The following is a 9,158-nucleotide window of genomic DNA, read 5'->3' as shown; positions in this document are numbered from 1 at the left end:
CAAATATAGCCGTTTGAACCGGGTCGGTTAGCCCTGTAAGAGGTACTATTCACTCTATCGGGTTCAACCGGTTCCGGTTACCCGTTTGGGCCAACTAAACCGAGCCAACCTCCCAAACCCTCCTACATAGCCCAGTCCAGCCCCCTATTACCGGTCCGGGCCGGTTCCGAGTTCTACTGGTCTGGGCTGGTCCGGAACCGATCCAACCCAGCCCGTTTAACACCTTTAGATATAAGTGAATGTACCACGAATGCGAATACTATTATTCTTTGTGTTTGGTTTTCCACATATAAGAAAGATTGGGGGGGGGGGGGATAGGAAGGTATTGAAACTTCAAAGTGTATAGTAGAAAACTATCTTTTCCATGATTATGATTTTATTCCCAAAATAAATATGCATGTTCCTATGTTGTGATCACTACATGAGAAAGCAAGATACAAGTGCCATATAGTTGGGTTATGAAATCATGAATATGATTGCTTCTTGATCAACATTGTTTATCGTAAAAATGATAATAACAATTAAATTTGATTTTGTGGTTTTAAAAATACGTGATCTATTTTTATGCTAGTTTTTAGGCAATGGATACTAAGTAAAAAATTGGAAAGCAAGATTATAGCTTGAAAACGATGTGATAGTCAAACCAAACGGCTGGAGATCTGGGCCTCGAGCTGGCGTAAATGGGGCCTAGAGGTCGAGTCCGATGGCCGGCTTAGGGCAATCGAGGGAGGATTAACAATTATGAGAGCTACGGTGGTGGCTCTTTATGATCAATGATAAGCAATAAATAAAGAATAATAAATAGAACACACTGAATATAATCAATAAATGGAAATAATGAGATTAAGAGAGTATGTTAGAGAGCAGAGAGGATGTTCTTGTGTATTTTGTATTAAGTATCTGATCCCCTACAAAATGATAAGGATCCCTTTTATATATCAGGGAGAATCTCAACATAGTACAAATGCATTTATTACAAATATATGGGGTTGGTACAACCATTTAATGCCTTGATTTGGGTCTGAACTAGCCCACTAGACTTTGTCAGTTCTAGTTACGTGCCTTGGGAACTCCCCACTTTTTCACCATAACTATCGGTCTATATTGCCCCGAGGTCGAGTGTCGATAGCCCTCAGGGGTGAATCTCGACCATAGTCTTGAACCTTTGAAACGTGCTTACGCGACATCGTAACGACGAAAAATTGGCCCTCCGATTTTAACGCATATAGATAGTTCCCACGTTTCTTAGAGTGAAAGTGATAAGAAACGGCTCTGACACCGATCTCCTCGAGCCTCTTGTGACGATGTCACGCGTATGACATCAGCTTTTGTGATAGCTGAGACATCCCATCGATGCATTTTTCCTAGGAACACTCATTACACCGCCAATTTATTTTTTCAAAGTATTAACGCCGCCGCCGATCCATTTCTCACAAATATTGATTGCGCCTGCCGATACGTTTTCCAAAGAGTATTGACTGCACTTGTCGATTGTGCTACCCTTTCTCTATAATTGGAAGCTTTCTTGAATCAAAATTTCGCTCAGTCATTCTTCACCAATTTTCAACTCCTTTCTTATCATCGCCCCCATACAATATTATTTCTCATGTTTAACGCCTGTGACCGTAGGGTCATGCGGCAGCATTTTCATCGGCTACGCAACGACTCTTTCTCAAAGCTGTCTTTCTCCGAGCGGGATTGCACTAACTTCTTCTTGTTGTTGTTGTTGCTACTCCTGTTGTCGTTGGCTCGAGGAAATGAGATAGGAGCGCTGATTTCTTCCGACTCAGGAAGATATTTGGACTCTACACTAATGTTACATCTCACATTTTCGTACGTTAAAATTTCGTTTTCAATTAACCGACGTAAACTCGGGGATGGGATCATCTTGACGTTAAGGTACTTACGCTATTTATAACAAGCGATAAATAAGTGTTATGAAGGATAAAGGGGTACACGGATTAAAGAAAATGAGTTTCGTTGAAAGTGGCCAATCCACAATAATATAATATATAAAGTATATATGAAGTATTTTAAGAATAAATAGAATTTTAAGTAATTTATGGCAATTTGCTTCCGTAATCCATTTATTTCATTCAGTTCTTGATCCTGACAAACAACACCAACAACAACATCCTAGTATAATCTCACAAGTGGGGTCTGGGGAGGGTAATATGTACGCAGACCTTACCCCTACCCCGAGGGGCAGAGAGGTTGTTTCCAGGAGACCCTCGGCTCAAGAGAGCAACAAGAGACGTACTATCAATAGACTCATAATAAAATAACATAAAATAACATAACATAACATAAAATAAAAATAACAACAATATAAGAAATATAGGAAGTACGAAAAAGATGGAAGATATAATAATATCCAGCAGATAAAGCCCTGCATCAGTAGCTGACCAGTAGCATCCCAAGACTAACTCCTAACTGGCTAGTTGTCACGACACCCGATGGTAGGAAATCCGGGTCGTGAGCTAGGCAAGCCAAATGTTTAAAACACCTTTCCTGCTTTCTTTCAACAATAATAAGCGAGACAAAATCTAAGCGGAAGACTTTAAATTTAAAACAATTGAAAACCAAAAGTGCGGAAGTTTGAACCAAAATGCTACCCAGAGTTTGGTGTCACAAGCTCACGAACTACTACAGAATGCTACAAACAATGTCTGAAAGGAAAATACATCATGTTTGTCTGATACAAGATAAACAAAGGAAAAACATGGAAAGGGACTTCGGCCTGCGAACGCCAGCTAGGCTACCTCGAGAGTCCCTGGACTGAAGATAGCTCCCAAAAGTCCTACTGCTGCGGTCCGAAAGCTGCTCCCTGATCTGTGCACAAAAATGCACAGAGTGCAGCATCAGCACAACCGACCTCATGTGCTGGTAAGTGTCTGGCCTAACCCCGGCGAAGTAGTGACGAGGCTAGATAGGACCTACCACAATTAACCTGTACAGATATATATAACAAGTGCAAGAAAACAATAACAAGATAATACAAAGTAAAGCTGGGAGGGGACATGCTATCGGGGAGTAACAGATAAAAAATGAAATATCGGAAATAAACAGAAGAAACTCCTTTTTCCATATATATATATATATAGGCGTGCCACACGATCCCATAATATCATATATAAGTGGACGGCGTGCCACACGATCCCATAATATCATATATAAGTGGACGGCGTGCCACACGATCCCATAATATCATATATAAGTGGACGGCGTGCCACACGATCCCATAATATCATATATAAGTGGACGGCGTGCCACACGATCCCATAATATCATATATAAGTGGACGGCGTGCCACACGATCCCATAATATCATATATAAGTGGACGGCGTGCCACACGATCCCATAATATCATATATAAGTGGACGGCGTGCCACACGATCCCATAATATCATATATAAGTGGACGGCGTGCCACACGATCCCATAATATCATATATAAGTGGACGGCGTGCCACACGATCCCATAATATCATATATAATATCTGACTTCATATAGTAGACCCCTTTAGGGGAGGATAACAACTCAATACCTTTAACCCGACAAGGGTACAGCTAACAGCCCAAAATATCCCGACAAGGGAGAGTATGTATCAGTCTACACATCCCGGCAAGGGAGTACTCACAACACATTCTCTTTTTAAATCACTTCTTCCTCAACTAACACATTCATGTTCGAGCTAACGCTCCAAAAGTGCACCAATCACAATTCTACCTCAATCGTTCACATTATATGAAACCCATCAAGTAAACAAGGAGATTGTGTCACATTTTTCGAATTAAAAGCAATTAAGACTCACGGTCATGCTAGACTTCGGTGCATATATAACCGTCACCATGCCTATACACCGTACTCCACATTAGCAAGTAGCAAATAACATCCTAATCTTATTCCCTCAAACCAAAGTTAGAACAAACACTCGATGCCTTGAACACCACTCAAGTCTCAATTATAGCTTTACCTTTTGATTCCACCACCAATCCGCTCGAATCTAGTCATAAGTTACTTAATCACATTAATAATTACTAAATGAATCACTTCCAATGCATGAAAATAGATTTTTACAAGGTTTTTCCCAAAAGGTCAAAAATACCCCCCGGACCCACGTGGTTGAAACTCGAGGTTCGGACCAAAACCCGGTTACCCATTCCCCCATGAATCCAAATATATGATTTGTTTTCAAATCGGACCCCAAATTGAGGTCCAACTTCTCCATTTGTAGAAAACCTAGGTTCTACCCAAAATACTCAATTTCACCCATGAAAATCTTTGATTTGAATTTGAAATCATGTTAAAAGATGTCAAGGAATAAAGAAATTAAGTTAGAAATCACTTACCAATCGTTTTGGAGAAGAAAAGTTGTTTGGAAAATCGCCTCTTAGGTTTTGGGTTTTTGAAAAGTGGAAAAATGACTGAAAATCCCGAATTTATATATATGCTGGGGGGTTGGCGCGGACCGCGCAGAAATACACCGCGGCCGCGTGGCTGCCAGCGCGGACCGCGCGGAAATGTACCATGGCCGCGCCGAGGGAGGGAATAAGTGGGCTCTCTCTGAACCCACCCAGCTCGGACCGCACTGATTTGGTGCGCGGCCGCGCTGGTCGGCCTGGCCACCCCCCTCTGAACCCCACCACGCGGACCGCATAGAAAAGTGTCGTGGTCGAGTGGCTGCCAGCGCGGACCGCACGGAAATGGCCGCGGCCGCGCCGGACCTGCAACACCTGAACCTGCATTTTTTTAAGTTTAAGACCTCCCGGGCCCCACTCGAAACTCACCCGAGCCCTCGGGGCTACAAACCAAACATGCACACAACCTTAAAACATCTTACAAACTTACTCGTGCGATCAAATCGCCAAGATAACATCATATACATAGAATCAAGCCTCAAAACACATGATTTTCTCTCAACTTTCATAAAACTCAAATTCCCCATTTTAAATCCGAAACACGTCATATGACGTCCGTTTTTAGCCAAACTTTACAGATAGTGCTTAAAACATATTTAAGACTCATATCGGGCGTCGGAACCAGAATACGAGCCCGATACCACAGTTTTCCGATCAATTTTCTTCTTCATTTTCCTTAATTAATTTCACACAAAAATTCATTTCTCGGGCTTGGTTTCTCGGAATTTACTTCCGGGCACACGCCCAAGTCCCATATTTTTCTACGGACCCTCCGAGACTGTCGAATCACAGGTCCGAGTCTGTTTACCCAAAATGTTGACCGAAGTCAATATTATGCATATTAATATCAAAATTCATCAATGTTTTCACAAAATTCACATATTCTAACATAAAAACTTTCCGGCTACGCGCCCGAACTCTGCACGCAAATCGAGGCAACTAAAAGCGAGGTTTTCAAGGTCTCGGAAGCGCAGAACAAGGAAGAACTACGGTGATGACCCCTTTGGGTCGTCACAATTTATGCTTAATGTTTTAGTTTGTTAGATTAATTTGAAGTATTTTTAATTTATTATGCATGAAAATTTTGTTTTACTATTTTTTGTTAATTTACTTTTGAAATGCAAACTTTAATTTTGAATTTTGAAATAAATGTAGCACTTGCAATTTATATTAATACTTTTGTATTAATATAACGTGTAATCTTTAAATTAATACAAAGTATTAATACAACTTATAATTGTTATACAAAATACAAAAAAAATAGACTAAACCCGGCCCGTCCTGGCTCGACCCCCTCAACCCGTAACCCTTACGGTTCAATTTTTACCCGGATGAACCCGAACCTGTTAAACCCGTTAAGACCCAACCCGTAACCAGCCCAGACCATAACCCGTACGGGCCCAAAAAATAGCGACTCGGTCCGGCCCGGCCCACCCATTTAACACCTTTACTTATATCTACGAATTCAATTGAACTTATAGATTTTCAGGCGGAGCATAAATTTAAGTGTCAAAATTATTAAAATTGTAAAAATAAAAAAAAAGAGTAGGTATGAACCTATAACCTTAAAATATGATGAGTTCAATACTAAAAACCTTAAACGTCGAACAAATAGAATTTTTATCCTAACTCTGTTTTTGTTCAATACCCTTAATAGGGTATTATCTTTATTCAATTCTCTTGGTATCCCACTAGGAGATTTAAACTTTTAGGACTATTCTACTACCTCCTGAACAATAGTTTATTACTAATATTATCATCAAGATATTTCAATATTATTTTTTTCTATAAGAATTAGGATTCCTCTCAAGATATTTTCTCAAGTACAGATTTGCTAGAGTTATTTAGGTATGTGTTTATTTGTTAGGTGACTGAATAAAGATATTAACCTACTAAGGGGTTATATGTCTCAATTCAATTTTTGGAATTGGAAATATAGGTAAAAATTACACAAGACGTCCTATTTGGTCGTTTTCATTTAACTTATACTTATTTTTTTAAAAAAGTTTTAATTTGTACCCACGTTTTAAATAATTCAACTTCCTTTTTCCTCATTCTTCTCCTCCTCAAAGTTATATCCGCCCTCAATCCGATAGGCCACTCCTTCCTATTTTTCACTCCATTGTTTATAGACAATGGAAAGTCATTTTAACGATATGGGTTTACTTTTTTGGAATTGCGTATACCCCTTTGTTCGAAGATAGGATACTTGGTTTTAAGAATTTTGAAATTATATTGATCGTATAATTTCTAAGATCTGCTGAAACTTTAGGGACGAAGGTCAGAAATTTTTGACAACTGACTGTTTGCTTGATTAAGTTGCATTATGAGTGTTCTGCATAACTTGTTTCTACACTGTTTGAAAACAAAGCTGTAGATTTCTACTGATAAATAGTTGTAGTGAAGTTTGTTAAATAGCTGGTGCTTTCAAAGTTCTTGTTTGAAGGCTGAAGTTCGAATCATATGGAAAGACAGTTAAAATTTCAACTCTAAAAAAGCTGAAGTTCGCCGGTTACAAACAAAAACTTCAGCCCCTTATGCTAAGTTACACGAAAAAGTGGGTACGCTTGTAATTTTTTTTGTAAAACGAGCACAAATTAAAACGTGACCCAAAAAGCGAGTATAGATGCAAATCACCCGAAATATAGGGAGTACTTTACTCCTTTAGTGGGCCTACACAAGGCAAATTCGAATTAAAACACCAATTGTAAGTTCCGGATACCAAATCTCTAAAACTTTTAAATTTAAAAAAAAAAATTAGCCAAAGGGAAGTCATATATATATATATATATATATATCGGCTATCTTTTAGGATGGACTTCTATACAGTGTAAAAATCCCCAAAAACGAATTTGCTGATGTGGAGGCCAAGCAGCTTAACTTCTCTAATTTGTCTGCAAAAGAACAAATTAGTTAAGAAAAGATAGAAGAAATATAATCTTTAACTAATTATCTACTATTAATTCAAAGCAGCCGGAAGACAAAGATATTCAGCGGGCTTGGCAAGCATATCAAGATTTCCCCAAAATAAAAATAAAATTTTTAAAAACCAATTAAAAATTAGCTACGAGAAAGAATTTGGAACCATAATTAGCTAGTGTCTCTTGTTTCTTCATATATGATAGTGATAGTTATTATCAAAAAATTTCGAACAATTAGATCCACAAGAAATTGATAATCTTTAACGTTATCTCATGATGTTCAATGACTTATGTTTCTGCAAAATTTATTTTTTGATCAGTTAGAACCACAATAGTTGATTATGATTAACGTTATTTTATGTGGTTAGCTATAGGGGTGGATCTGGCTCATTAGTTGTGGGTTTGAATGAATCTGTAGCTTCAGCTCGAACAAAGTATGTCTATTTAAAAATCCACTAAAAAGTATAAATAAGTAATAGATTTTGAACCCAATAATTAAATGCGTTGTCATAGAATCTCAAACTCATAATGTTCAAATCTTGAATCCGTCTCTTAATGGCTAAATCCATATAATCAATTAATTCTTCACATTTAGTGTTGATTTAAGCACAAAGTCAATTTTTATTAGATTTTCTTTAGAGAAATATAATTTTTCAAATACTATATATATTCTGTTGTATAAAATTGGTATATGCACTTGCAATAGATATCCGAGTGTTTGATATATATCATGAGCCGGAAATAGATCGAATAATCTCTTTTAGAATTCAAGACTGCATAAATTTACGAGACATCCAACACTTTTTGTTTTACCATGCCGCTCAAAATGTTTTTTTTTTTTTTTTTGTTAAAAATCTAATGGCATGCTTTTCATATCTGCAAAAAAGAAAAAAAAAAGAAGAAAAAAGAGCATTGAACACAATTATTTGATTTTATGGATTCAAAAATATCAGAGACGGATTCAAGTTTTGAACATTATGAGTTTGAGATTGAGATTTTGTCACAAGGTATTTGATTATTGGGTTCGAAATCTATTACTTAATTATTTATACTTTTTAGTAGGGATGGGTATCGGTCGGTTTGATTCACTTCTAAATGTTATCGATTCGACATATCGATAATTATTGAATTTATAAATATGCTAAATCGAACCGATAAGATATTCGTTATTGAGTATCAGTTAGTCAGCTATCGATCGTTATCGGTCCAGATACTGGTTTATCCAATTGGAATAAGAAATATTATAATTTTTATATTTTTATTATGAAAATCATGACCATACTATTAAGAAAAAAGGAACTAAAAAAGGATTAGATTCAACTTTAGAAAGTAAAAAAATAGAAAGTAAAATTTTTTTTGCATGTGAAAATCTCAATGAATAATCTCAATTCACAAAGTCAAAAAAGAAAAAGTTAGTCGGAGTAATTAATAAGATATTTGACAATCTAATCTTACTAACTATCGCAGTACGGATGAACATAGTTCACAAAAAAATAAAAAACTTAATCTTGTATATGCTAAAGGAAGCAATGCATCAAAAGAAACAAATAGAAAAACCAAAAATACGACCAATAATTCTTTAGAGTTTAAAACTAAAAAACTTAACTGAAGAATGAAGATAAGAAATTCAAAAAAGTTTAAAACTTTCCCTAAGGAATATGATATGAAGATGAAGAGTGACGGCTGAGAGAATGTGGCTTTATACACTTAGTGTGTAAAATTATAATTTTGATAAAGCTTATTGGGTTATGAGTTAAACCGTTAATAGAATTGAGCAAATCGATTGACCCGAACCAATAACTCAATAATCAAATA

Source organism: Nicotiana tabacum, chromosome 16, assembly GCF_000715075.1.
Source record: "Nicotiana tabacum cultivar K326 chromosome 16, ASM71507v2, whole genome shotgun sequence".
Lineage (NCBI taxonomy): Eukaryota > Viridiplantae > Streptophyta > Magnoliopsida > Solanales > Solanaceae > Nicotiana > Nicotiana tabacum.
This window is presented reverse-complemented; position numbering follows the sequence as displayed.